Source organism: Protopterus annectens, chromosome 4.part1 (assembly GCF_019279795.1).
Source record: "Protopterus annectens isolate FY-2018-M chromosome 4.part1, PAN1.0, whole genome shotgun sequence".
In the NCBI taxonomy this organism is placed as follows: domain Eukaryota; kingdom Metazoa; phylum Chordata; order Ceratodontiformes; family Protopteridae; genus Protopterus; species Protopterus annectens.
The window spans coordinates 378,721,964-378,748,833 of NC_056734.1; the positions used below are offsets into that span (position 1 = coordinate 378,721,964).

At 37.4% G+C, this 26,870-nt stretch overlaps 1 protein-coding gene across 1 annotated transcript in view; it reads left to right on the top strand.

Moving 5' to 3' along the window:
* The window catches only part of LOC122801213 (5-hydroxytryptamine receptor 3C-like), a 288,751-nt gene that overhangs the window by 226,253 nt on the left and 35,628 nt on the right, over window positions 1-26,870 (top strand). The gene's annotated exons all lie outside the window — the stretch shown is intronic.

A 26,870-nucleotide genomic window follows, 5' to 3' on the forward strand; every position in this document is an offset into this window, starting at 1 on the left:
TTGGAGAGGGAGGGTATTGATGATGGGGTATTACCATTTACCCATTCTGGAAAACACTGCTTGAGTGTTTGTGAAAATGACAGGATTGCACTATAAGGCACTGAGCACAGTCTGAAGTAGATGAAGATCTGGAAAGCTAGTCATTATCTCTCTTAATTTTAGGTGTACACTGTAAAGTTCGTTTGGGTTTAACAATGCTTGACTATTACCCAGTGCAACAGTACACATTTGCTGTACATCATTAAATCCAATTGCCCTTTATATCTTAATTGGTACTAATGGTCGGATTCAGTCCCCCCTCATTTTGCTGGTTATGTTGCACAAATATTGATGGAAGTGGTGCAGCAGGTAAAGTCTGTAGCCTTGATTAAGCTCAAAAATATAGAATTATTATAGCCCATGATAAACATGCTAATTAAAAATAATTCAATAAATCAATTCACAGGAAAGTACATGCTGTGATATACATGGTGCATACCTGGCCAAACAGATGCTGTCTGTTTTTTGTCAGTATTTCATTTTGCAGTCTCTCTGTATAACATTTTTTAATAAAACATCATTATTGTAGGGCATTTGGCACAGCAGAAATGGACTGTATGCACAATGTTTGGTTGAGGCAAGTCACTGATTACAACAAAAACACAATTTAATTATCCTAGATCCTGGATTTGCTCCTATGCATACAGCACATAGAGCAAAGAGCACCCTTCAACACTCGCTGTTTCCGTAGTAGGTACTGGTTTTACGGGATCAGTTTGTTAGCACGAGGCCCAACCCTCCTAAGAGGGTGCACCACACACTCATATGCACACACTCACACCTAGGGCCAATTTAGACTGCCCAATCTACCTACTCCATGTCTTTGGAATGTGGGAGGAAACTGGAGTGCCTGGAGGAAACCCAAACGAATGCAGGGATGACATGCAGACTCCATACAGAAGGCACCCCAGCTGAAAATTGAACCAGAGAACCTCTTGCTGTGAGGCAACAATGCTAACTGCTGCACCGCTGTGCCATCCGACTCTAATTATAGTCCCATTAAAACTCTGTTAAGTGTAACAGATTTATTAACTGCAGGTGGTAGACCAGTGCCTGTCCCCCACAAGTATTACTGGTCTGAGTCTAGCTGCTCAGTAGTATCTGGCACTGAGCTAGGCTACTATGCAGGAGGCATCAATAAACAAGCTTCAGTAAGTGAAGTCTTCTAATTAACCTTTTTTTGTTCAGTTCAGGTTTTCTCAAACTGATGACACTGTCTACATGCCCTCTTTAGCTTAGCTCATTACTACCTTATAAGAACTCCTCCATTCTCACTTGCATGCCACTAGTCTCCTCCTTGTCTGAGCTTAATTCAGGGTCCACCCTCTCAACCATAATCTATCACTGAATTCTATTTGTGTGCTAGCCTCCACTGAAATAGAGGTGTACAAAATGATTCTGTTTACTTAGAAAATGGGCTCAAGAAAATTGCACACCCACCAAATACTTCCAAAAGTGTATATTATTATACAGGGAAATCCCAGAGAAAGGCTGAATGCACAATTTGCAAAAGTAAAACCTGTGTTTGTTACCTCTATTTTAATACAAATTCGTATTTAAACCATAAGTGAATAACACATCAATTTAAGAAACATGATGGGGGTGGAGGAGGATTGGTTTTTGCATATTTTTTTAAGATTGTGAAAGTTGTTACCAAAATTATTACGCTTGTGTATCAATCTAAAAATGATAGGTCAGGACAGCTACTGCTTGCATATATATGACTTTCTGTTCCTAGAGTTGTCACCAAGATGGTTACCTTTGTGAATTTTTTAGGCTGTGTATTCTGTCAGTAGCCTTGTCTTTGGCCCATACATGCTGCATTTAAAGAAATCCCAATCCATCAGAGCCACACACTCCAGGGACCTAAACCATGTCATCAAAATGAACAAAACATGCTGGAGGGATAGGTTCCTGACACAGACACTCCTCATACTCTGGAATAGACTGCCCATACATGCCAAGCAGAGCTCCTCCTTGGCCCTCTTCAAAGGGAACCTTGACAACTGGATGGGACATAGGAAACATACCACACGAATCATGTCAGTCGACCTGCTAGACAGGGGTCCGGGGAAGTAAATATTGTGGGAAGAAATAGCCAGTGAATTGTTATGGCTAGGCTTGTATAGGCCCTAGGGCTGATAGCCTAGTACCAACCTATGAACCTATGAATCTATGAACAATAAAGCAATAATAGGAATAATAATGTACTTAGCTAGTGAATGGTTCTACTCTCTGTAGGAAAGTAGACTAAACTCATTCCAAAATTGGTATGCATTCCTCCTCTTTTAATCTTTTGGTTGTATTTTACTATACATAAGGTTTGTCTTTTTAGAAGAAAAAAACATTGTCCATTGAGGACTTCAAATTAAAGTGTAGAAGCCAAAGACAAATCAATCAGATAGAATAGTCTCTTTGCACAACCTTACTCAGATTGTCACTGAATTCATCAGACTGCATCACAGTTAAGGCATTAACTTCCTTCCTGATACTGTCTCCACAAACCTAACACACTGATGATGTTATAGTCTTCTCTTTTTTAATGGTCTTAGTGGCCATTGCCTTGGTATGTCTCTCTGTTCTTTTAGAAAGCACAGGTCTAATTTACTGTACATTTCATTTGCATTCTTACTTGAATCTAAGGAAACATCTCTAACAGAATTAGAAAATAATAAATGGAGTCCACTTTTCAATGAAAGTGAAGTGACTACTGCCACGGGCAGTTCATGGTACTGTACTACTTCAGCCATTCCAAATGAAAAGAAGAGAAATGTTTATACACATATAAATGTGTGTGTGTGTGTGTGTGTGTGTCTATATATATATATATATATATATATATATATATATATATATATATATATATATATGTGTGTGTGTGTGTGTGTGCGTGTGTGTATATTTAATTTCTTAAAACAGCTGGTTTGCACATTTCAGGACTTGGTTGGACCCCCATGCATCCAATTTGTATAAATAAAAAAGTCAGCTGACTTTTCTAGGCTATTTCTAAAAATAGTCCAGCCTTTCAGCATACACTTCCATATCAAATAAGGCAATTACAAGTTATTTTGACATTTCAGGGGTATAGGATTGACATTTCAATGGGGAGTCTTTGAGCTACTAGATGAAGCAGCAAGCAATCTTTTCCATTGGGTTCACCTATATCAGGTGATTGAGGCAACCTGATTTAAAGGTTAAACAACTCTTGCAGGTGGCCTGGCAGTATGAATATAGAAGAAAATGTACATTATTTAAAATTAAGTGCATTTTTTTAGTAAAAAGTACTCTATGAGAGCTCTTAAGGTGCCAGTTCCAGACAGGAGTAGATTGGTATGATATTTTAAGTGTGTGTGTGTGTGTGTGTGTGTGTGTGTGTGTGTGTGTGTGTGTGTGTGTGTGTGTGTGTGTTTGTATATCTGTTTGTGTACAGTGCATCTGTAATGAATTAAAATGTATATGTTTGACAGCAACAAGCTGGAATATATTACTATGTCTATTAGGGTCTACTTCAGTAGACCGACTTACCTACACACCAAAGCCCATATACCCAAGACTACAACACTGAACAGACCATGGTACTGAATGGCAAAATATCGTAAGTTTAACATGGGAAAAGGGTTGGTTGGCCAACATGGTGACCTTTGCCCTACTCCATACTGTAGTACGATCTCAGAGTTGGTATATTTAAGTAGGGGGATATGGGAGCAAAGCCCCCCAATTGGATGGGTTGAATTTAGTGTGGATTGTTTTCTTGATGGTGTTGGATAACTGACTGTTTTCCCAGTGTAAGGTTATGATGTTTTACGTTTTGTACATTTGGTACTTTGGTCTGTTTGGTATTGTCATCTTGGTTATCTGGGCTTCGGTGTTAAGGTAAGTCGATCTACTAAAATAGATCCATTTATTACTAATGGATTTATTTATTAATTGATCACAATCAAAAATTTAAGGTGAACACATTAAATACAGTGCCTGTAATTGGTGTGTGCATCTATGTGTGCTGGGGAGGGGGGGGGATTGTAAGGAGTTCAGTTGTGTATGTCTGACAGCAACCTGCGGATATATAATATTGTGGCTCCTATTGTGTTTATTCATTTGCTCACAATCACCCATTTGGGGTGTATGCAGTCAATAAAGTGGATGTAATTAAGCATATCTGAGTGTGAGGGATGAACTCACACACACTTTATGAGTCTGACAGCAATAAACTGAAACATATTAATTGTGGCTCTATGTATGTATTCATTTATCTAATTGCAATCAAACACCTGAGGTGTATGCAGTCAATGAAGTGCCTGTACCTGGTGGATATTTCTCTGCATATGGTAGGGTTACAATGTGTTGCACTGTATGTCTGACAGTATCAAGTTCAAATATAATACTGTGGCTATTATTAATGTATTTATTAATTCACATGATCAGGGTGGTTGTTTCTGCTACTAATGGTGGCAACCATCATTTTATTAACCTCACCAGTATTATCTGTAAATTCATGGAAAGTGTCTTTCTCAACTCATAAATAACAAAATTGTTGACTTGCAAACCTTTGAACTTAATCAATTCATCTTCATGAAAACTATTTCCTGTGCCCTTAGTATGACTAATGTCTTTGAAAATATAATAGAGACCATCAACAAAGGCTATTCTATCCATATTACCTATAGGGATCTTGCTAAGATCTTCAGTATGATCCACCATGCTGGCATTATTGACAAAGTCCCTAGTTTAAATATAAATCCTGATATCCCACTGGATTTCAAAGTGGCTGTCCAATTGATCACACACAGTAAGACTTGGTGGTGTCTTCTCATATAAATAGCAAATCACTAATGATATCTTACAGGGCTCTAAAGTGAAAGCAGATGTCAAAGATATATGGCAAGCCAAGTCTGCTGATGACTGTAAACTGGATCCTATTATTCATTCCCACATGAACACTCAATCTCCAAGGGGGCTTGCCTTGTTTCTCCAACTATGACCTTAAGCTTAATACCAAAAAATGTACTGCAGTTGTCTTTCAGAAGCAATTCTATCCTGCTGATTACCACACAAATGGCCCACCACTTAAGACTGCAGCAGAGGCAGGGACAGAGATACAAGAAACAGAAGAAGAACAGACCATTCGAGGAGACACTACAACTGAAGCCTCAGGGAACTGAGATGCACATTGTTGAATCCCAAAGAGAAGAGACCAAGAGGAGGGAAGCTGTCAAGAACTGAAAATACATTGAGAAGTGAAAGAAGTGGTGATGGGCAGTGGAAAAGAAAATGAGTGGATATATTCAGTCAACTCCATCATATGCAGGCATTGGGTCATGACTGAATGTCAAAATAACTGAGGGACTAAAGTCCTGGAAGTAACAGGACAAAAGGGGATAACTGACACTGAAAAGACTAAATGGGATCTGTGAACATGGGGTACTATTCAAAGGTAAGAAAGTTTTTTAAATGCACTGTGCTCTGGAAGTCACAGAAAGTTACTGGGAAAGGGAGGGGGCACACATAGGCCGATTGCTGTTACAATGCATTTCCTATGATCCAGCATATTTTATAATGTTTGTAATGATATATAAAAGTAACCTTTCTGTTTGAGAAAGTAGACAAAACTGTTCTCATAAATCTGAATGAAAAATAGGGGAAGTGGAGAAAGAAATATTTATAGAAGCACCAAGCTTAGGTTTGACTGCAATGTATTAGAATAGAATTAAATGGAATGCATGAAACTGTCACAAAAGTAGGATGAAATGCAAAGAAAACAAGCAGCAACTATGGGAAAGGGGAGCAATAAATATGAGCAAACAACAGATAGGAATCAATATGGACATGGACAAGAATAAAAGATTTGATATGATGCAGTATTTATGCAAAGAAAAAAGCCAAACGTATCAATACGAAAAAGTAGCACCAAAGAGATTTGAAGAGAAATACAGGCAAAAATACTCGGTTATGGAAAGTAGAAAAGAAGATTAGTAATGGAGAAGTTCAAGAAATAGAAACTGAAGTTATGGAGTACCAGTGGAGTATTTAGTGTAGAAAATCCAACTCAGGTAATGCCACAGCATGATGCAACAATGAGTCTCCAAATTAAGGAGGAACAGGTGGAACAGGAAGCATCTGACCACTTGCCACTTGATGGTGCTCTGGACCATTCAGTAGGAAAGCAGTACAAGTTGCACAGCAAAGGAAGGAACAGGAAACAGTGGCGCGTCTGATGCATGGAATGTTGTGGAGTGATGGTCCAATGAATTCCCACACAAAGGAGCAACAGACGACACAGATGCATTGAACAGGATATGCCACAGGAAGGCATCCTGGAACTTTCTGTAGAATGCTCGCAGGAAACAGGGAGCAAAGAACATGCTCTCAGTTTAGAAGAAAATGATCTAAAGGAAGAGTTGTTTGATTTAATAGAGATGGCTAGATATATTAAGATCAATGAAAGAAAAAGATTACAGAAAGTAAATAAAACCCAAAATGTTAGAATGCTGATAAAACAGATGAACACACTAATCAAGACTATTAACAAAAATTCATATGATGACACATAAATAAATAGAATATATCACTGTGCAGCTAAACTAATAACAGATACAGTCTTACCAAAAAAATACAGAATAGGGAAAATGAAGGAAATCATAGAATCATAGGAGTTTACTAGGCTTATGGCCCTACAGCCTTTTTAAGCCTAGCCATTCATGCCCCAATTTTCCCAATTATCAATGTCCATGGGCTAGAATGGTTTTGGCATATGCTTGCACCTTTGCACATCTATACTTTCCGTAAGGGCAACAGGTGACAAGACAGGAGTAAATTTGCAGTTTCCCATCCATTGGTCCAAATTCCATTTGAATAGGCTTAAGGAAGAGCTCTATTTCACAAGAATGGGGAGTTTGTTCCAGAGACGGGATAGAAATAATAAAATGCCTTCACAGAAGTATCAAATAGAGAAAATTATAAAGGAATTAAGACAAGAAGTGTCACTGTTAGGAAAATATAGAATAGGGAAAAGACCAACAAAAAACTTTAGAAAAATAGACATGATAAAAGCAATGCACAAAATCTGAACAGACCAAGATCTATCATACACTGTTGTAAATAATAAACTGAAGATATCAGCACAGGCAGAAAAACTTAGAACATATGCAGATAAATAGAAAGGAAAGGCACAAAACAAATAACCCATTGATGACCCAAAAAGTTTTATAGAGAACTAGGAAACAAAGCAAATGAATAGAAACACCACTGAAAAGGAAGAAATAGACACATTCTGGAGAAATATATATGAAGACCCCATGGAACATAACAAAGATGTTGAATGGATAGAAAAAACTAAAAGAAACAGTAAGGATTTCAAAGTATAGTATATGAACTGGAATGAAGTAATTGCCAGAGAAATTGAAACAAAATTAAGAAAAGCTTCTAACTGGAAAACCCCAGGCCCAGATGCAGTACTTAAGTTCTGGTTGAAAGTATTAACATCTTTACACAAAGATTTAGCCATGAGTAAAAACTACTTATATGCACATCCTGAACAAACACCAACCTGGTTAACAAGAGAAAAAACAATACTACTCCTTGTGAGTGAACCTGTAAGCCCTCCACAAAATCTATAGACAAATAACTTGCCTTCTGAGGATGTGCAAACTATAAACTGGAACTAATGCAGACAGAGTTATAATTATTTAGAAGAAAACTCAACCCTGACAATAGAACAAAAGGGTAACAAAAGAAAGTCATATGGAACAAAGTGTCATTTGCTGCTAAATAAAACTATAATGGACAATTGTAAAAAGCATCTAAGTATGGCATGGAAAGATTACAAAAAAGCATTTGACAGCATCTGACATTCATGGATAAAGAACCCTTACAGATGTATAAGATACATCCTACACCGATCAATTACATTACAATGGTCATAAAACAATGGCAAACCTCCCTTACAGATGTATAAGATACATCCTACACTGATCAATTACATTACAGTGGTCATAAAACAATGGAAAACCACCCTTACAGGTATATAAGATACATCCTACACTGATCAATTACATTACAGTGGTCATAAAACAATGGAAAACCACCCTTACAGATATATAAGATACATCCTACACTGATCAATTACATTACAGTGGTCATAAAACAATGGAAAACCACCCTTACAGGTATATAAGATACATCCTACACTGATCAATTACATTACAGTGGTCATAAAACAATGGCAAACCACCCTTACAGATATATAAGATACATCCTACACTGAGCAATTACATTACAGTGGTCATAAAACAATGGAAAACCACCCTTACAGATATATAAGATACATCCTACACTGATCAATTACATTACAATGATCAGAAAACAATGGAAAACCACTTTGCAATTAAGCCATGACAAAGAGCAAACTTATCTCTGGGATAAAAATTCAAAGGGAGATCCAGGGTGATTCTTTGTCACCACTGTTGTTCTTTCTTGCCCCTATTCCATTAAGATGCTTACTTAACAGATTAGGCCTTAGTTACAATTTGGCTCCCAGAAAACAAACTTGGTTAAAGATTTCTCATCGACTTTTTGTGGATGGCTTGAAACTGTATAGTTCATCAGATGAGGAGATGAAACCGCAAGTGCAGGTGGTTAAATCTTTTTCAGATATAAAAATGACATTTGATTTTGATAAAAGTTGCAGTCCAAGAAAATATTAATCTGGGACAAGAATGTGATATAAAGAAACTTGAGTAGGAAGGAGTGCATGAACATTTGGGGATTGATGAAGGACTGGCAATTCAACATGAACAAATGCAAATAAAACTCAGCAAGGAATACTTCAGAAGACTAAAACTAATATTGAAAACAGCCTTGATATCTAGGAAAAAGTCCAAACAATACACTAATTTGCTCTTCTGTTTTTAACTTACAGTTCTGATGTGAATGACTGGCCCAAAAAGGTACTGGATCAGTTGTACAGAAAAACAAGATAAATGCATCACGCCTATCAAATGATAACAATCAGTGCATACCAAGATTATATATTCCATGCTCTGAAGCAAGAATGGGCTTCCTTGAAACTGATTATTTATATCTATATATATATATATATATATATATATATATATATATATATATATATATATATATATATATATATATATCTGCAGTCATGGGACTATGTACATATTTGCTGACCTCATCTGATCCAAACGTAGTGAATGTTTTAAAACGTGAATAGAGGAAATCTAAGACCTCTCTGCTTAGTTTTGCAAAAGCATTCAAGTGACATGGAGGAATGGAAATCAAACTGGAAGTAGAAAAAAATCAGGCAGCAACTGAATGTGCCAAAAAACAAAAGAGAGAATATAAAGAGAAGGATCAGATGAGAAGGAAAGACACAGGAAAGGCATAAATATAGTGGCAAGTATAGAGATCTCCTGGAACAACCTCATGTTAATCAGGATTCGACATAGGAATGTTTAAGGAGAGGTGGGTTGAAAACAAAAGATTAAAGATTAATAATGGCAGCCCAGGATAGATGACTACATACATGCTGGTTTACACAGCCCATTGAACTTGTGGGAGAAACAGACAAATGTAGGTTCTGTAAAAAAGAAATGGAAACAGTCGCAAATCTTGTTGCTGGATGGCAGAAGGCCTGTGCACTGAAAGGCACAATAATGTGACAAAATTGTTGCACTGGGGGTTGTGCAAACACTACAATGTAGAAGTAGCTGAGAAGCATTGGAAACATGAACCACAGAACATTATAGAGAATGATGAAGTGTATTTAACATTGGATCTTCCAGTATCAGCAAATCAGAAAATAGATCCGAGAAAAACAGATATGGTAGTCCATGAAAAAAAAAGACAAAAGTAGCATTGATCACTGAAATTGCTACACCTAGTGATTACAGTGTCTCATGTACAGAGAGACAAAGTCATAAAATATCAGGATTTACAGCAGAAATTATGGCAATGTGGAAGAAATTACCCAGACTGTTCCAATAGTAGTAGGCATAATGGGTCTAATAAAAAAGAATATACAGTTTGATTTAGAAATGCTACCAATACATGAAACTCCATATAAATTGCACAAGGAATCATTTCTGCACACATTGTGGGTGCTGCAAAGAACACTTTTGTGTAACATCAAAGACTGAAAAAATATTAATTTTATGAACTTTAATTATACCCTGACTTAGGAATGGGGGTCCATTTGCATCATGGTATCAGAAACCCAAAATATTTGGAGAACTTAAACCACAAAAAGAAACTTAGAAAGAAACATGAACGAATGGATGAATATATGGAGAAAAATGCACCATAAAAAGAGCATACATATTTACCACAAAATAACAAGCCATTATATATCAGACAGGAACTAGGGAAAGAGGAAATTCTAGAAATGGCAGATGAAATGAAAATACAGGACAGATACACATTGGACCATGCAGTGGTGGCGATGACAATAAGGACAGAATGAGCAAGGGGGAGCCGGAATGGCGATTGCTGAGCTACAAGTGGAAGGATTAGGAAAGGAATCAACTATTACAAAAAGTCATAAAGGAGGCAGTGAAGGATAACACTACAGACAAGGTAGATTTGGGATGGAATCACAGCAGTCAGAGGAAACATCATGAGAGAAAGGGAGAGTGGAAAAGGAACCAAGATGAGGAGGAGATGACAAAACTGGAAGGAGAACCAAGCAGGATGCAAAGGGAAATGTGTAAAAATTGTATAGCTACAGAAGCACTAAGGAAGAAGAAGCAGCAATAAAAATCGAACTAGAAAGAAAGGTAACAATAGCAGTGGAAATAACACAATGGTATTGGAAAGACTCTTGGTGGATAACTGGGGTGGACAGGGGAACATCTAGCAAGGAAGTATAAAAAAGTAAAAAGTTAGAGAGGTACTAAGCAGTAGGGCAAAACAGGGAGGAATCATAGAGGAATACAACATGGTCAGAGACAGCTTTAGTGAATACTACCAACAAATATACCGTGAACTGCTGAAGGAAAAGGAAGTCCATTGTGAGGACACAGACAGAGCAGGAGGAAACCAAGTAGAGAGAATACAGATGGAGAAAGTGAATAGAGATCAAAGAAGCAGTGACAGCAATAAAATACAGAAAGGTAGGAGACCCTGATGGAGATCTGACAGAGCTCTACAAGTGGGTCAGAGTGGCAATATGGACAATTATGAAGGAGGAGTATGAAATAATGAGTGAAACTGGGCAAATAACAGACATAATGAAAAGATCCAGGGTTGTAGTGATACCAATGTGGAGGGGTAGAATGGAAATAGGGATTACAAGCCAGCTCCTTAATAAACACACACATCAAAGTGATGGCAAAAGTGCTAGCAAGACTGGATGAGATTCTGATGAGAATAGTATAGGAACGGAAAAATGGTTTTGTAAATGGAAGAGCAGCATAAATGAATTGGTAGGTCCTAGCAGAATTTATTGACAGAGAAAAGTAAAAGGGCAAAACACAAGCATGGGTGGTCTTTTTTGACCCACAAAAGGCCTTTGAAACAGTCAGGAATTTCTTTGGAAGATACTAGAATAAAGAAAAATTGGGATAAATTTTATAGGCCTGATAAAGGCATTTTACAGTGTGCTAGACATAGATATAATGGTAAACAAAGGACTTTTCAATGCACTAAAAGTAGAGAGGGGATCAGACAGGGGTATCCTCTCTCCCTGTGCCTCTTCACACTAGCTAAAGAAAAGCTGGCAGATAACGTTAGGAGAAAGGTTAGCACAACCAGAGGAAAGACCAGGAGTACAAAGTTCCTAATATATGTAGCTGACTGCATGCTTATGTCTGAGAATGTAGAAATGACCATAGAAGAATAATCCCAGTTTATGCAAGGTTTGAAAGGGCCCCAAAGCTTAGGTGCAACCAGAAAAAGATGGTGGTCATCAGTTTACGGAAGTTTCCTGATCAAAAGGAAAAAATACACAGCAGCATGAATGGGACATATATAGGAGAGGAAATATGTTAAATATCTGAGAGTATACATAGGGCACACACTAAATGATACAATATAAAATAATTTGGAGTGAGAAAAATGCAGGTGATATGGAAGAAGGGAGACATATTCATACATATAATTAGGTATAATTAGTTTAATCAGAATTATGATTCTCCCATTTGTAAGAATATGCACTTAGAAACCTGCCAACTCAATGCAGACTAAACTATTAAAATTATAGAAGGACTTGTAAAGGTTGATGGAGAAAGGAAACTGGAGAAGGGTCTCAAAAAATAAGCTAAGACTGAGTAGGTAATAAAGAAGGTTATGGATATCCACACATTCCCACTCAGGCCTTAGCATGTAACCTAGTTAGGTGGAAAGAGAGTAAGGGGGAAACCAAAAGGCAAGAGGAGAGAGAGGGCAAAAGGATGATGGAAAAATTATAAATGAACGGATTTGGGCAGTAAAGAGATGGGGCAACATGACTTGGGAACAAGGGAAACAAAAGGACATATGGGAGAAGGGCACACATAAAAAAATGGAAGGGAAAGTGGATAATAGGAGATTTGAAGTTAACAAAGAAAGGTGTAGGAGGACCGACAGCATTCAAGACCCTATAGCATTAGTACATGAATCTGGATTAACACAAAATGAATGATAAACATATACCTGACGGAGAGAAAAAATGCCCACAGAAGAGGAAGGAAGCAAAATCCCAGGAAAAGAAAAGACATGAAAAGAAAGGAGAGAAGAGAAAGTTGATACCCAAGAGGAAATGGGAAAGACTGAGAAAAGGTAAAAGCGGTATGAAGAACAGAAGGAAGAAGGATGGCAGACTGGGGAAACTGAATGTGGATAAGTCCTTAAAATAACATCACAGATGTATAAAATGCATTGGGTATGATATCAGATATTAAGAGTCTTACAGAGATGGTATCACACAATGCAAATATTAAATAAGGAGGGAAAGAAAAGAGACTCAAGATGCTGGCGATACGTGACAGAAAGGGCAGGCATGAAACTTATGTTGTGGGAGTGTATCTGGCCACAAAACATCTGAACAGATGCTCTGGAAATGTGGAAGAGGCTATATGGAAAACAGGACAAAAATCCTGGGAATTTTGCATGCGGGGTATAGAGAATGAAGAGGGGTGTTGCAGGAAAAAGAAATGTGGGCAATAAGACTAATGGCAACAGAGGTAAAGAGTGTAATACTCAGAAACTGGAAAAAAGGGGCAAGTGCCAGAAAGGAAAGCTAGACAGGAGATTTGCAGACTTTGTAAGGAGGAATATAAAACAGAAGAAAATGAGAAGGCTGTGAGAAAAAGAAAGAGAAGAGTGGAAGGAGCTGATGAGTTATTACCAGTTAAAAGGGGAGATGGGGTAAAGGAAATTAGAATGGCAATGAGAAGCAGTGAATCACTGATGTAAAATAAAAAAGGCACCATGCATGAGGATTGCATAGTGTGTACTTGTGAATGGATATGAAAAAGAAATAAATATTTCTAACAAAGAAAAAATTGTGAAGTAGGGGTAGTAGTGTAAGCAGTATAAGCATGCAAATGGCAATATTGATATAAACAAACACAGTATAAGGAAAGGTTATTCATGCTTTGTTAATGTAAAAAGGGGAATTTACAGGTACGATATGATTCATTTTAAACAAAACATTATCTAAGCTGGTTCAGAGTAGAAATATGACTTTAGTGTATAGTTTTGTCTGGAAAACCTGGAATTTTCAGTAGGTAAATATCGAATATAAATGTTTATCACTTTTGTGGCCACCAGTTTTGAGCTGTGTTCTTATGCATACATAAGGGAAACAGGTAGGATGCCATGCAAAGGGCCGTCCACAAGTGAACTATTTAACAGTGCCCTATGAATGCAGAACACATGGTATGTATGTACGTATATAATTAAACTGATTGCTTAATAAAGTGCATTTTTGGAAAAAAAAAAATTCCCAAAATATACTTGTAGTGCCAAATCCTTATTAAACTCTAATCCCTGTCCCTCATCTTATATACTAACTAACTACTGCATATATATTATTTTTAGTAGTATTCACAAGAAAAAAAAAAAAAAAAAATATATATATATATATATAAAACTATGCTTCTAGGTCAGAGTGAAACCCTCTCTAAGCATTAACGTAACATACTTGTACAGCTCTAAATTATTGACTCCATAAAAATAAATGTAGCTTCTGTCTATCATTCATACCTAACAACTGTGCTGCTATGTAAATCACCTTACAAAATATTCTCAAGCTCTCAAATAGTACCAAACCAGTTTGGTGATTTGGGGTATTTTAGTGTAGACCTGCTTGGTCCAAAAAAGTGTCCTGTTACTAAACTTATCTCACAGCATGGACCCTCCAAACTAATAACTACACCTACCAGATACAACCTTTCTGAGAACAGGCACTCCCTTCTAGATCTACTAATTACTAATATCCAACGAAAAATTCATACCATATCCGCGCTACATAACTTACCTAGTGATCATTGCTTTTTCTTAAGAACTATTTCCTTTAAATCTCCTGAAAGCACATTTCAAAATGATACATCCAGATAATTCTCTGAATTCAAGATAAAAGACTTTGTTACAAAGCTCATCTCTATTGGCTGATAACCTGTCTGTAGAAACATTTACCCAAACAAGGTTCTGGAATACTTTAATAATATATTTTACATTCTAAGCAAAATATTCCCTTCCAGGAGTAAAATATTGTTGTTTTGTTGTTTGTCTTTTCGGCTTTTCCCGGTTAGGGGTCGCCACAGTGGAACTCCGGTCCGCTAATGATTGGCAGTAGATTTTTATGGTGCCGAGTTGCCAGCCCAACGCCCAACCTTCAGCGAAGGCACGCCCATTCCCGCATGTCTTTCAAATGCCACTCGACCATGGGGAGGACATGCAGACTCCACACAGAAGGCACTTCAGCCACGAATCGAACAGGAGACGCTCTTGCTGTGAGGCAACAATGCTACCGCTGCACCACCGTGGCTGTTACTTCTCTCAGGAGTAAAATATTTAATGGAAACTCCTCTGGATTAGAAACAAGTTATTTCACACCTCTCAACCTCTTAGCACAAGAAATTTGGACAAAGCCTAAAATAATGTGGGAACAAAGGCCCAGAAAATAGGGACAGAATTTAAATATTGCTCTTATAAACTTAGAAAGTTGCTACAATAACAGGAGTTGTGTTAGCATGCATTTTTGAAGTATATGAAGCCTGAAGCTGAAATGTATGTCATTATTTATTGATTTCACTCTACTGTGATTTACCAAAAAAAAAAAATACCAAAAATATGAGGCAAAAATCTGGACAGTCTGTTAAAATCCAGACAATTGACAGGTATGAGATACTTCCTCTGAGGAACAACAGGGTTAAAGGAAACAATTGTCTCTGACAAGCCATAAAAGCCCATGATTAAATATGGAAATCCCAGAACTCCACATTTCACTCAAACTACTCAGACTACCTCAATCATCTGACTTTATAAAAAAAAAATGAAAAGCTGATATCCAAGACTAGCTTTCAAACAGACAAGTACTATCTAAAACTAAACTATTCTGATAAACAGTAAAATACATTTCCAATATCAACTCTTATATGACAAAAATAAAACATAAAATCACATCTCTAACATCCATTCCTCCCTTGATGTATAACCCTGGTCATTTGTAAGAAATGGAGAAGCACAGAGTAGTATTGACAATAAATATGAAGAATCAATGTTTGACCGAGCAGGAAGAATGTTAGATGTTCTATATAGGAGGCCTAATGTTTGGTGAGTTTTTTATTATGTTTGACTGTGAATATGAAATTTTACTTGATCATCCAGTGTAACACCTAACAATTTGGTTTAAGATACAACTTTAAGTATAATGTTTTTGCTGGGTAAAATTGTAAAGTTGGACTTGGATCTATTTGAGACTTGGGGAAACATGCTTGTTTTTGTTGGGATTAGTCACAAATGAGAATGTTTTGATGGAGGACCTAAATATGGCCTGCAGCTTAAACAGGACATGCTGGAGAGACAGATTTGTTTCCCACAGACTGCTGCATCTTTAGAATGGGCTACCAATACGTGTGAAACAGAGCACCTCTATGACACTGTTCAAAAGAAACCTGGATGAGTGAACGGGGCACCATAAATTCTTATCAGGGATAGTGCACACAACCCTCCTGGACCTGGGCAGTCATTACTAAAGACAATCCTGGGCATTGAATAGCATATATATGGTTTTACATTGGGATGAAATGGCTAGGCTTGAAATGACCTCTGGGTTGATCTTCTTCTTATTCTTCTCTTTCAGCTGTTCCCATTAGGGGTCACCACAGCTGATCATCTGTTTCCATTCCTTTCTGTCCACTGCATATTGCTGTGTCAAACCAACCACCTGCATGTCCTCTCTCACCACATCCATAAACCCTATCTTAGGCCTTCCTCTTTTCCTGTTACCTGGCAGCTCCATCCTTAGCATCCTTTTCCCAATATACCCAGCATCCCTCCTCAGCACATGTCCAAACCAATGCATTCTCGCCTCTCTGACTTTGTCACCAAACCGTCCAACCTGAGCTGACCCTATAATATACCGATTCCTAATCCTGTCCATCCTTGTCACACCCAGTGCATGTCTTAAGATCTTTAACTCTGCCACTTCCAGCTCTGACTCCTGCCTTTTTGTCAATGCCACTGTCTCCAACCAATATAACATAGCTGGTCTCACTACCCTCTTGTAGACCTTCCCTTTCACTCTTACTGGTACTCGTCTGTCACAAATCACTCCTGACACTCCTCCACCCATTCCACCCTGCCTGTACTCTCTTCTTCACCTCTCTTCCACACTCACCATTACAATGACCTTTGAGTTGTTAGCCTAGTAAACTCCTATGCTCTTGGGTAAGAGTTTGCAATGTTGTTAAAGAGGAAGCAGTACAGATTAGAGAGGCATCATCAGCATACATACTTAGAGATTAGGCAGTGGAGAGGTTATTTATGAAAAGACTGAACAGTGGGGGTCCAAGTATAGAAGTTTGTGGTATAACAAAAGCTACAGTATTTAAATAATATACTGTAACCAGCACAGCTAGAGTCCAAGGCAGTTTAAACTCAAGCTTTCTGATCTGCTTACACCTGATGTCAGAAAAACTACTATAGGCATTAGTCTACTTATTCCAAATTTGAATAAAGTATTACTGGGTATAGTACTTAATTTATTAATTGTTACAAATATACTCCAAACCAGAGTAACTGTGTTTTACTGGCATTTCTCTGACAGAACATTGACATCACCACTGCAGGCCAGAAGAAGGTCAATAGGAGTGCAAGGAGATGAGGAGTATGGTGAAGAGAGAGGTGGTGAAGGCTAAGGATAAGGCATTTGGCGAGTTGTATGAAAGGTTGTGCACTAAGGAGGGAGAAAAGGACCTGTACCAACTGGCTAGACAGAGGGACTGAGCTGGGAAAGATATGCAGCTCATAAGGGTGATAAAGGATAATCAGGGAAATGTTCTCACAAGTGAGGAGAGTGCATTGAGCAGATGGAAAGAGTACTTTGAGGGGCTGATGAATGAAGAGAATGAGTGGGAGAAGGTTGGATGATGTGGGGATAATGAATCAGGAAGTGTAACAGATTAACAAGGAGGAAGTAAGGACAGTTATGAAGAGGATGAAGAATGGAAAGGTTGTTTGTCCAGATGACATATCTGTGGAAGCATGGAGGTATTTAGGAGACATGGCAGTAGGGTTTTTAACCAGATTGTTTAACGAAATCTTGGAAAGTGAAAAGATGTCTGAGGAGTGGAGAAGAAGTGTATTGTTACCTATTTTTAAGAATAAGGGTGATGTGCAGAGCTGTAGTAACTACAGAGGGATAAAACTGATCAGTCGCAGCATGAAGTTATGGGAAAGAGTAGTGGAAGCTAGGTTAAGAAGGGAGGTGAGGATTAGTGAGCAGCAGTATGGTTTCATGCCAGAAAAGAGCACTACAGATGCGATGTTTACTCTGAGGGTGTTGCTGGAGAAGTGTAGAGAAGGTCAGGAGGAGTTACATTGCGTCTTGTGGACTTAGAGAAAGCACATAACATGGGTGCCTAGAAAGGAGTTATGGCATTATACGATTAAGTTGGGAGTGGCAGAGAAGTTTATAAGAGTGGTACAGGATATGTACGAGGGCAGTGTGTCAGTGGTGAGGTCTCTGGTAGGAGTGACGGATGCGTACAACGTGGAGGTGGGATTACATCAAGGATCAAATATGAGCCCTTTCTTATTTGCAATGGTGCTGGACAGGTTGACAGATGAGATCAGACAGGAGTGCTCATAGACTTTGATGTTTGCAGATGACATTAAGATTTGTAGTGAGAGTAGGGAGCAGGTTGAGGAGACCCTGGAGAGGTGGAGATATGCTCTAGAGAGGAGAGGAATGAAGGTCAGCAGAATTAAGGCAGACTATATGTGTGTGAATGAGAGGAAGGACAGAGGAGTGGTGATGAGGATGCAGGGAGTAGAGTTGTGGAAGGTGGATGACTTTAAATATTTGGGATCAGCAGTTCAACGTAATAGTGAGTGTGAAAGAGAGGTGAAGAAGGGAGTGCAGGCAGGGTGTAGTGGGTGGAGAAGAGTGTCATGAGTGATTTGTGATAGACTGGTACTAGTAAGAGTGAAAGAGAAGGTCTGCAAGATGGTAGTGAGACCAGCTATGCTATATGGGTTGGAGATGGTGGCACTGACGAAAAGACAGGAGTTAGAGCTGGAGGTGGAAGAGTTAAAGATGTTAGGATTTGCACTGAGTGTGACGAGGACAGACAGGATTAGAAATTAGTACATTAGAGGGTCAGCTCAGGTTAAACGGTTCGTAGACAAAGCCAGAGAGGTGAGATTACATTGGTTTGGACATGTGCTGAGGAGGGATGCTGATTATATTGGGAGAAGGATGCTAAGGATGGAACTGCCAAGTAAGATGAAAAGAGGAAGGCCTAAGATAAGGTTTATGGATGATGTGAGAGAGGCTATGCAAGTGGATGGTGTGACAGAGCAAGATGTAGACAAAAGGAAGAAATGGAAATAGATGATCAGCTGTAGTGACCTCTAATGGGAGCAGCTGAAAGTAAAAGAAGATGACGTTGGCTACCAGTTACTGTTAGAGCCTCCTTACTTGCAATATTCTTCACCTTCAAACATTTCTCTATGAATCCTTTCCACCCTTTTTTCACAAGCAAAATGTCATCTTAAGGTCCCCGATAGAAGAAACCCAAATCCACTTCACACAAATTGGAAATTCATCAAAGCACAATTTTTTCTTGAGTTTAACTAAAAGCAAACATGCACTGGCAAAACCTTTAAGGTCATTAAATATAAATACACTTAAGAACACCACATACACAAAAAGCATAGGATGAAATTATGAGATGCCAGTAGAAATTTGCCATTTCTGAAAAAAAACAATATTCTTATGAAAAAGAAAAGTTTATACATAATGAGTGAATTAATTAAAATAATTAATACCACTGATAACATTCCATGAAAGAGTAAATGAAAAAAAATTTAATTGTTATAATAATATATTTTTGTTAAAGCCATTGGCAAGATCATTTGGTTTTAGTGTTTCATTTGCAAAAATAAACCGATCTTCATTTTGTAAAAGCAGTTGAGAAACATTTTGTAAAAGGTCAATGTCCTGGCAGTGATGCAAAGTAAATAATTTCAGCAACTGGTGATTCTGATTATAATAATATTTTAAATGTGAAAAACTGCAGTTGTAAGATTTATATTTTTGATGTCCCTCACATTTTCTTGAATTGTCTCACTCACCTTCGTCATCATTTGACTTATGCAATATTTATTACATTGATGTCTTAATCCATAAACAATAGCATCGTTGTAGCACCTAATGCTCTTTTAGAACCAAAAAGGTCACCTTTGAGAATCTGTTCCTGCGTTGCTTTCCTAAAGCAGCAAACAGAATAGCCTTTGCAAATGTCAGAATCATCATTTAATTTTTTCATGTTCAGGAAAAGTGTTCTAGTGGACCAACTAATCCATTAGGCTACAGGAGTTGCTTTGTGATATCTTAGGAGATTTAATTACAAGGCCTTCTTGACTGTTAAGACTAATGATGATAAATTGATGCATTGTTATGAGCTTAGACACACCATCTGAAGAAAGAGTCATACAGGATTGCAAAGTAAATTTATTTTATTTTTTTTTTTGGTTATCTCAAAATGTATGCCTCCTGATCCTTGTGTGAGACTCCATCTTGAGTTGCCTTTATAGAGAAACTTCCAAGTGTACCACATCCTATATCACCTAGCCTTATTATAATATCTGTAGCTATATAATGAAATTCTTCCTCCTCCAAGTCTAATTTATATGTATGGAGAAATTTGTCATAAGGGAATGATCAGATGAGATGATGGGGATAAGTATTAGTTGTATAAAGAAAATTGTTATAGAAGATAGGTTTCCTAATTATAGTGATTTCAATAGACTCATGCCATACAAAGTCCAAAAAGTCAAATTTCTTTGCTGAACTCAAGATGACTTCACAAAAATCTCATTAATAAAGTATCTTTCACCATAAAAATAATTTTCTTCAAGATACTGCATAAATAAGTTAGCATGTCATGACTAGAGCTTGAAATTGCATCATGCTTCACAACTGCATGTAATAATTTCACTAAAATAGGAAAAAACATGGATGAGATAAAACTTGATAATATACAAATGAATCATGAAAGTTGTGTGCCTTCAAAAATGATATATTGTTCCTTAGACTGTTGTGTGCTACATAGATACATATAGACTAACTACACAAATGGAGACAAAAAGAAAAGTGTCCTGCCATGTCACATTTCACATACAAATGCCCACTACATATAATAAGATGGCAGTATATTCTCCTTATATTGTAAAATATTTTGTAGAATTCCTGTAACTACCCTCTTAGAGCTAAAGAAGTTGGCTCATTAATGCTTGTGAGCCCCCTTCAGACTTACTGTAGGTGATAAGGTCTTCATTAAAATTTCTCTTCCAACCTGGATTAAACTCCCCCAGGCATTAGAACAAAGCATAACTTAGTTGCTTCCTTGCATAATTAATAGATTCAGAGAGTTTCATGACTGTAAACAGCAGGTAGTGAATGTAGGTCTACTACGTAAAAAGAGTTCCTTTACCCCCCCCCCCATGGCCAAAACTATAGAAGCTTATGAAAATGTTATTAATAAAGAAATTTACAAGCTTCACAATAAATACAAGTACAAGAGACGTGATAAACAGATAGTACAACAGATACATACTACCCTAGATACACTGTGTGATAATAATATCCGGATTATGACTGCGGATAAAGGGGGAGGCATAGTATTGTACGACCAAGAGAAATATAGTAACAAAATGTTTGATATACTAAATAATAGTGTACAATACGAAGTCTCCTCCTTAAACCAAGTAAATATAGCACACAGGCGTATTGATTCCTATTTGGAAGAATTTCTGTTGGATAATAGGATTGATGAAGAACTATACAGATATTTAAAGGTTGAATTCCCTATATTAGCAACCATAACGGGAATTCCTAAAGTACACAAAAGTCCACTAGACCCCCCTTTTAGACCTATTATTTCGGGGAGTTTGAGTAAGACCTTCAAATTTGGTAAATTTGTTGACAGTAAACTAAAGCATATATATAACACAGTACAACATATTATGAAGGATTCATGGGCATTCTTGGGTATATTTAAAACAGAGATATGGAGTCCAGAGGTAATATTTGTCACAATAGATGTGCAGGAGTTATTCTCCTGCATTCCCAAGAATGAAGGACTCAACAGTTTTATTAACAGCTTATGTAAGTATAGTGGACTGGACCAAGAGGAAATTTCATTACTCACTTCCTTCATGGATATAGTATTAGACTACAACTATATCTATTATGAAGGAGAATATTACAGACAGAGTAATGGTGTGGCGATGGGATCAGCGTGCGCTCCCATGTACGCCAATTTAGTACTCTTGGATTGGGAGGAACAATATGTACACAATACCTTATGGATGAAGAACATCAAAACATATGTTCGATACCTAGATGATATTTTCCTGTTATGGGATGGAAATGTCGAAGAATTGACCAGATTTATCGACTATATCAATGGTACGACAAGTTACCTTAGATTCACACATCAGTTCAATAATAGGGGTATTAATTTTTTGGATGTATACATATACAATGATGGATATACATTCCAATCCCAAATCCATAGAAAGGATACATATAGTAATGGGTACTTACATTTTGGTAGTGCACACTCATACCAAGTTAAACGCAATATAGTTAAAGGCCAATGTATAAGGGCGGCGAGAATGACATCAGTAAGGGAGCATATGGAAAAGGAGCTGTCCTTTATAGGAGGTCTATTTCTACAGAAGGGATACCCAGTTGATATGATTAGAGACATCACAACATACGTATCACAACAATGGGGGCTCAAATATATACCCCTTTTAGGAATAGGGATAACCAAGAAGAAGGATAGAACTGTTGATGGTGATGAATATAAAAAAGCATGTATATTCAAATATGGAAAATACACAAATGAAATTAAGGGAATTATCACCAAAAACTGGAATATACTAACAAGTGACACAACTATCAAAGAAAGGATACCCTATAAACCACAATTTGTTTACAAAGCAGGAAATAACTTAAAAAGAATTATACAAATAAAATCTAACCAGAATAAAATGAATAAGGCGAGAAAAGTAGGGACTAAGAAATGTGGCCATTGCAATTATTGCAAATATATATTAGAAGACTTAAACATCATGTTAAACAATATTACACATACCAAAATCACATTTAGACATGGGAACTGTCTGACGAAACATCTGATTTATTTGGCTATCTGTGACACCTGTCAGAGCTATTATGTGGGGAAAACGGATCGTTTTTTCAAAAACAGAATCTATGACCACTTATATTGTATTAACAAACTGGATACGAATAATGCCCTGTCCCGTCACCTTATTCATAGTCAAAGATGTGGTGGATTTAAGTTTGGTATACTTGAGGTTATAACACCCAACCCCAGGGGGGGAGATATAAAATCACTAGTGAGTGAAAAGGAGATCAAATGGCAACTACGACTGGATGCAGCTACACCCCCTGGTTTAAACGAAGTTATCCCTACCAAACCCTTAGTTAGGACATAAAATATAAGACTATCAATTGTTATTATCTTAACTTGTCAAATTATGTGGAGGGTTTGTGATGTATTCTTGGACCCTAGTACCAATAGTATATTTTGATATTTTGATGTCTTTGGGACGCGGACATCTATGTCTATGATACATCTTAAGTCCCCAGTTGTTAATATTGGTGGTGATAGATCATTGCTATGGAGCAAATATGGAAGGGGTGGAATATTCCCACTATTTCCAGTATTTTTGAATCCAGGAATCTCATATTGATATTGCTGTCATCGTAACTGACAAGTTGAAGTGAATAATTTAAATAATTCAAACAATTTAAATAATACAATACATGCACTATTATTCATATATAATATCAGAGAACGCATGTATAAGAATGGATAACATTGCATGAGATATTTTATTTCATCTAAGAGTTTTATCCAAGTGTTTCATGTGGAATTTTTAACACATATTGTACACAGATAAGAATTTGTTATGTCAGAAGTAATCACAGTCAATGAGCTATTTTATTTTAATTTTAATTGTCAATATATGGAAATGAATAGATACTTTTTAAACAACATATGCTTAGTGCATAAATTATGTGGTACGTTTGTGTAAGATATACATTGTAATATTATATAATATACTTTTAAATAATGACAAAATGAAGTTCACAAGCTAGATTGGATAACTGATGTAAATGGCGGGCTTTTTAGATATATAAAGGGGAGAACTGTTAATATCAATGTTCTGAGGAAGTCTAGTATTCTAGATGAAAGCGCTCAACCTCACTTTTTGCATCTTCGTTTCGTTGTGGAAATAAAGGAAACTATCTGTTTTGGTATCCAGTGTCCTGCTTTTTGGTGCATGTGCCTTTGTGCTTGTGCATTATTTGAACAGTTCAGTTGTAAGAGGACACTTCTTCTTTATTGTAGATTCAGAGAGTTTGCAAGGCAGTGCCTGTACATGGTCCATAATCACCTTGCTGATGCCCACCCTCGTAGGACACTTCCTGCATCTAGGAGGGAAAATAAATTAGGCTATGGATGAATTTATGTTCTTCTATCTAATCACTAAGGTTTGCCTTAAAAAGAAGTAAGGGCATCACACTGTTTTCTATGTAATCAAAGGTGATGCTAGAGATGGGAGAAAGTTTGACTAACAAATCTCTGCCTTCAATATGCCTAATTTATTTGTTGATTGAAATTCAAGTCTTTAGTTTTAGCGTTTGTGGAGCCACTTATTTTTTGGAGGTACAGGATATAAAAGAAGTCTAGGTCATCAAAGACATAGAATACTAGACATAAATCAGCTTGTAGAAATGTATAGTAACACAGTACAGGGATAAAGCTTTATGTCTGCCTTGGCAGCTGAGGGTCTTTAGTCCAGTGATTTTTTTTAGCTAGGAATCTTTGGGGTACTTCTAGACACACAATGTGTTTGGCTACATACTAAAAGAAATGTAATATTCTATAATTGGTAAGATCAAGGCAAGTGTAGAAGAAAAATAATTTGTGTGAAGGCTGCCAGGCTAGCCAGATAGAATTTTGGAGACAATTCTGTCATCTCTAAATATTAATGTAACAGTACACTCTGCTGCAGAAAGCTGACCAAGTTAAGCATGTTGTGACCCTTTGATCTAAATTCGGCTCCAGCCTGTCTAGATGAAGACATTCTTTCTATTGTTTTAACCAAGAGTTCAATTGCTAGATTTAAATATGCAAATGTATTTTTATTGCTCTGCTCCCTGACCAGCTGCAAGATAACAAAAGATGTTTAGAATATAAATGTAGTTTTGGTTAGCTTGGGAACCCAGAGAAGTGTGAAGAATGATGTAATGGGAACCAGGAATATGATTTTAAAAACAGAGAGATCAGAGGGCATGAAGCATTTTTGTCTTGACCATCCAACTCATCAGCACTGCCTGTGTTCTATGTGTAAGTTATTTTAGAGGTGTGTTTTCTCTTAGAAATAGCTAGAAACTAGAAAGGTTAGACTAAGTGTTTTTCTGTGATGTCAGCACTGTACTACTGAATTATTTTAAGTATTTCTCTGTGATTTCTGAACTCTTGACTAGCACTGTGTAGTAAAAGGTATTGTCTCATGTTTTTATTATTTATTATTAAATATTTTAAAACCTTTTAACTGTGGCTGTTTTGTGTTGAGATAAGTTAAGCTCTAAGAGTACATTGCATATATATAAGGATCCTGTACCAAGTCATTCTAATAAGCCTTGACTGTTTAGTTATACTACCAACTGGAAAAAAATATTGCAGAGTAATAATTGGACACCCTTTTAAGAGCCTTTGGGTAGCTGATAATTATTAGCTGGGTGGTATCAGGGATTTCTACTGTATAGTGTGGGTAAAAGGGGCACAGCTGAAGAACCTATGCCAGCCTTTCCCAGGAGTGCCTGTGTGGTTGTATAAACTTATCTCAAAGTATGTCTGTGTCAGCTACTTGGGCAGGGACACGAAGCAGTGGTTGGACAGAGAGGGTGCTGGAGATTTTTGCTTGCCCAGCTGGCTGAGATCTGGACCCTATGGGGAGTCTTATTGGGGACCTGGAGAGCAAGGGAGTGACCCACCTCAGACTGACTGTGATCTCTGTGTGCCCTTAAGGGAAATTGCACTTTACTCTGTGTATTTGTTATCTTTTCCTCCTATATGAGACACCCCTCACTGGTGTTAGTGGTGAGGACTGAGGTTCCTTGATTGCTGGGCCAGGGCAAGGGTGTCACAATTTGTTTTCACCTGTATGAGATACCTTTAATTATTAATTTGGCTAAATAGTATGTCTTGACTACCATTGCTATGTGGTGCTCAAAGGATAACTATTTACCTGCTGAGGTGTTGAGATCTCTCACACCCATATTCACCTGGAGTGGAATACTGTCTATGTAGTAAAGTGTAGTCATGATTTGTTTACCAAAGGTGAAAGTCAAGTGCAGTCACAATTTGTTTCCCAAAGGTAACAGTAAAGTGCAGTCACAACTTGTTTACCAAAGGTGAAAGTAAAGTGCAGTCACAATTTGTTTACCAAAGGTGACAGTAGAGTGCAGTCATGATTTGTTGACCAGAAGTGACAGTAAAGTGCGGTCACAACTTGTTTACCAAAGATGGCAGCAAAGTGCAGTCACAATTTCTTTACCAAAGGTGACAGTATTTATTTATTTATTTGTCTTTTGTTAACTGGGTTAGTCCAGTGGGCTGGAGGCCCATTTTCAGTGGATCCCCGAGGAGAAAAGCTCCACATTAAAAAACAAGTGCAGTTACAAAATTAGTAAATACATACATATTAGACAACAAAAATCAGGTACGAGTTACAATAATGTGGTGCTGCGGTAGCGTTGTCGCCTCACAGTAAGACGCTGTCCAGTTCGATTCTCAATTAGAGCATCTTCTGCGTGGAGACGTGTGAATGGGCGTACCTTCATTGAAGGTTGTGCATCAGGGCTGGTAACTCGGCACATAAAAATCAACCACCAATCATTAGCAGACCGGAGTTCCGCTGTGGTGACCCCTAACTGGGAAAAGTCGAAAGACACAGACATCATACATAAAAAATAATCAGCAGAGATAGACTGTAACTTACAAATGTAGATACATACAGTATAGGCATAAAATAAGTCAAGTACAAGGTTACCTAGTGCTATGCAA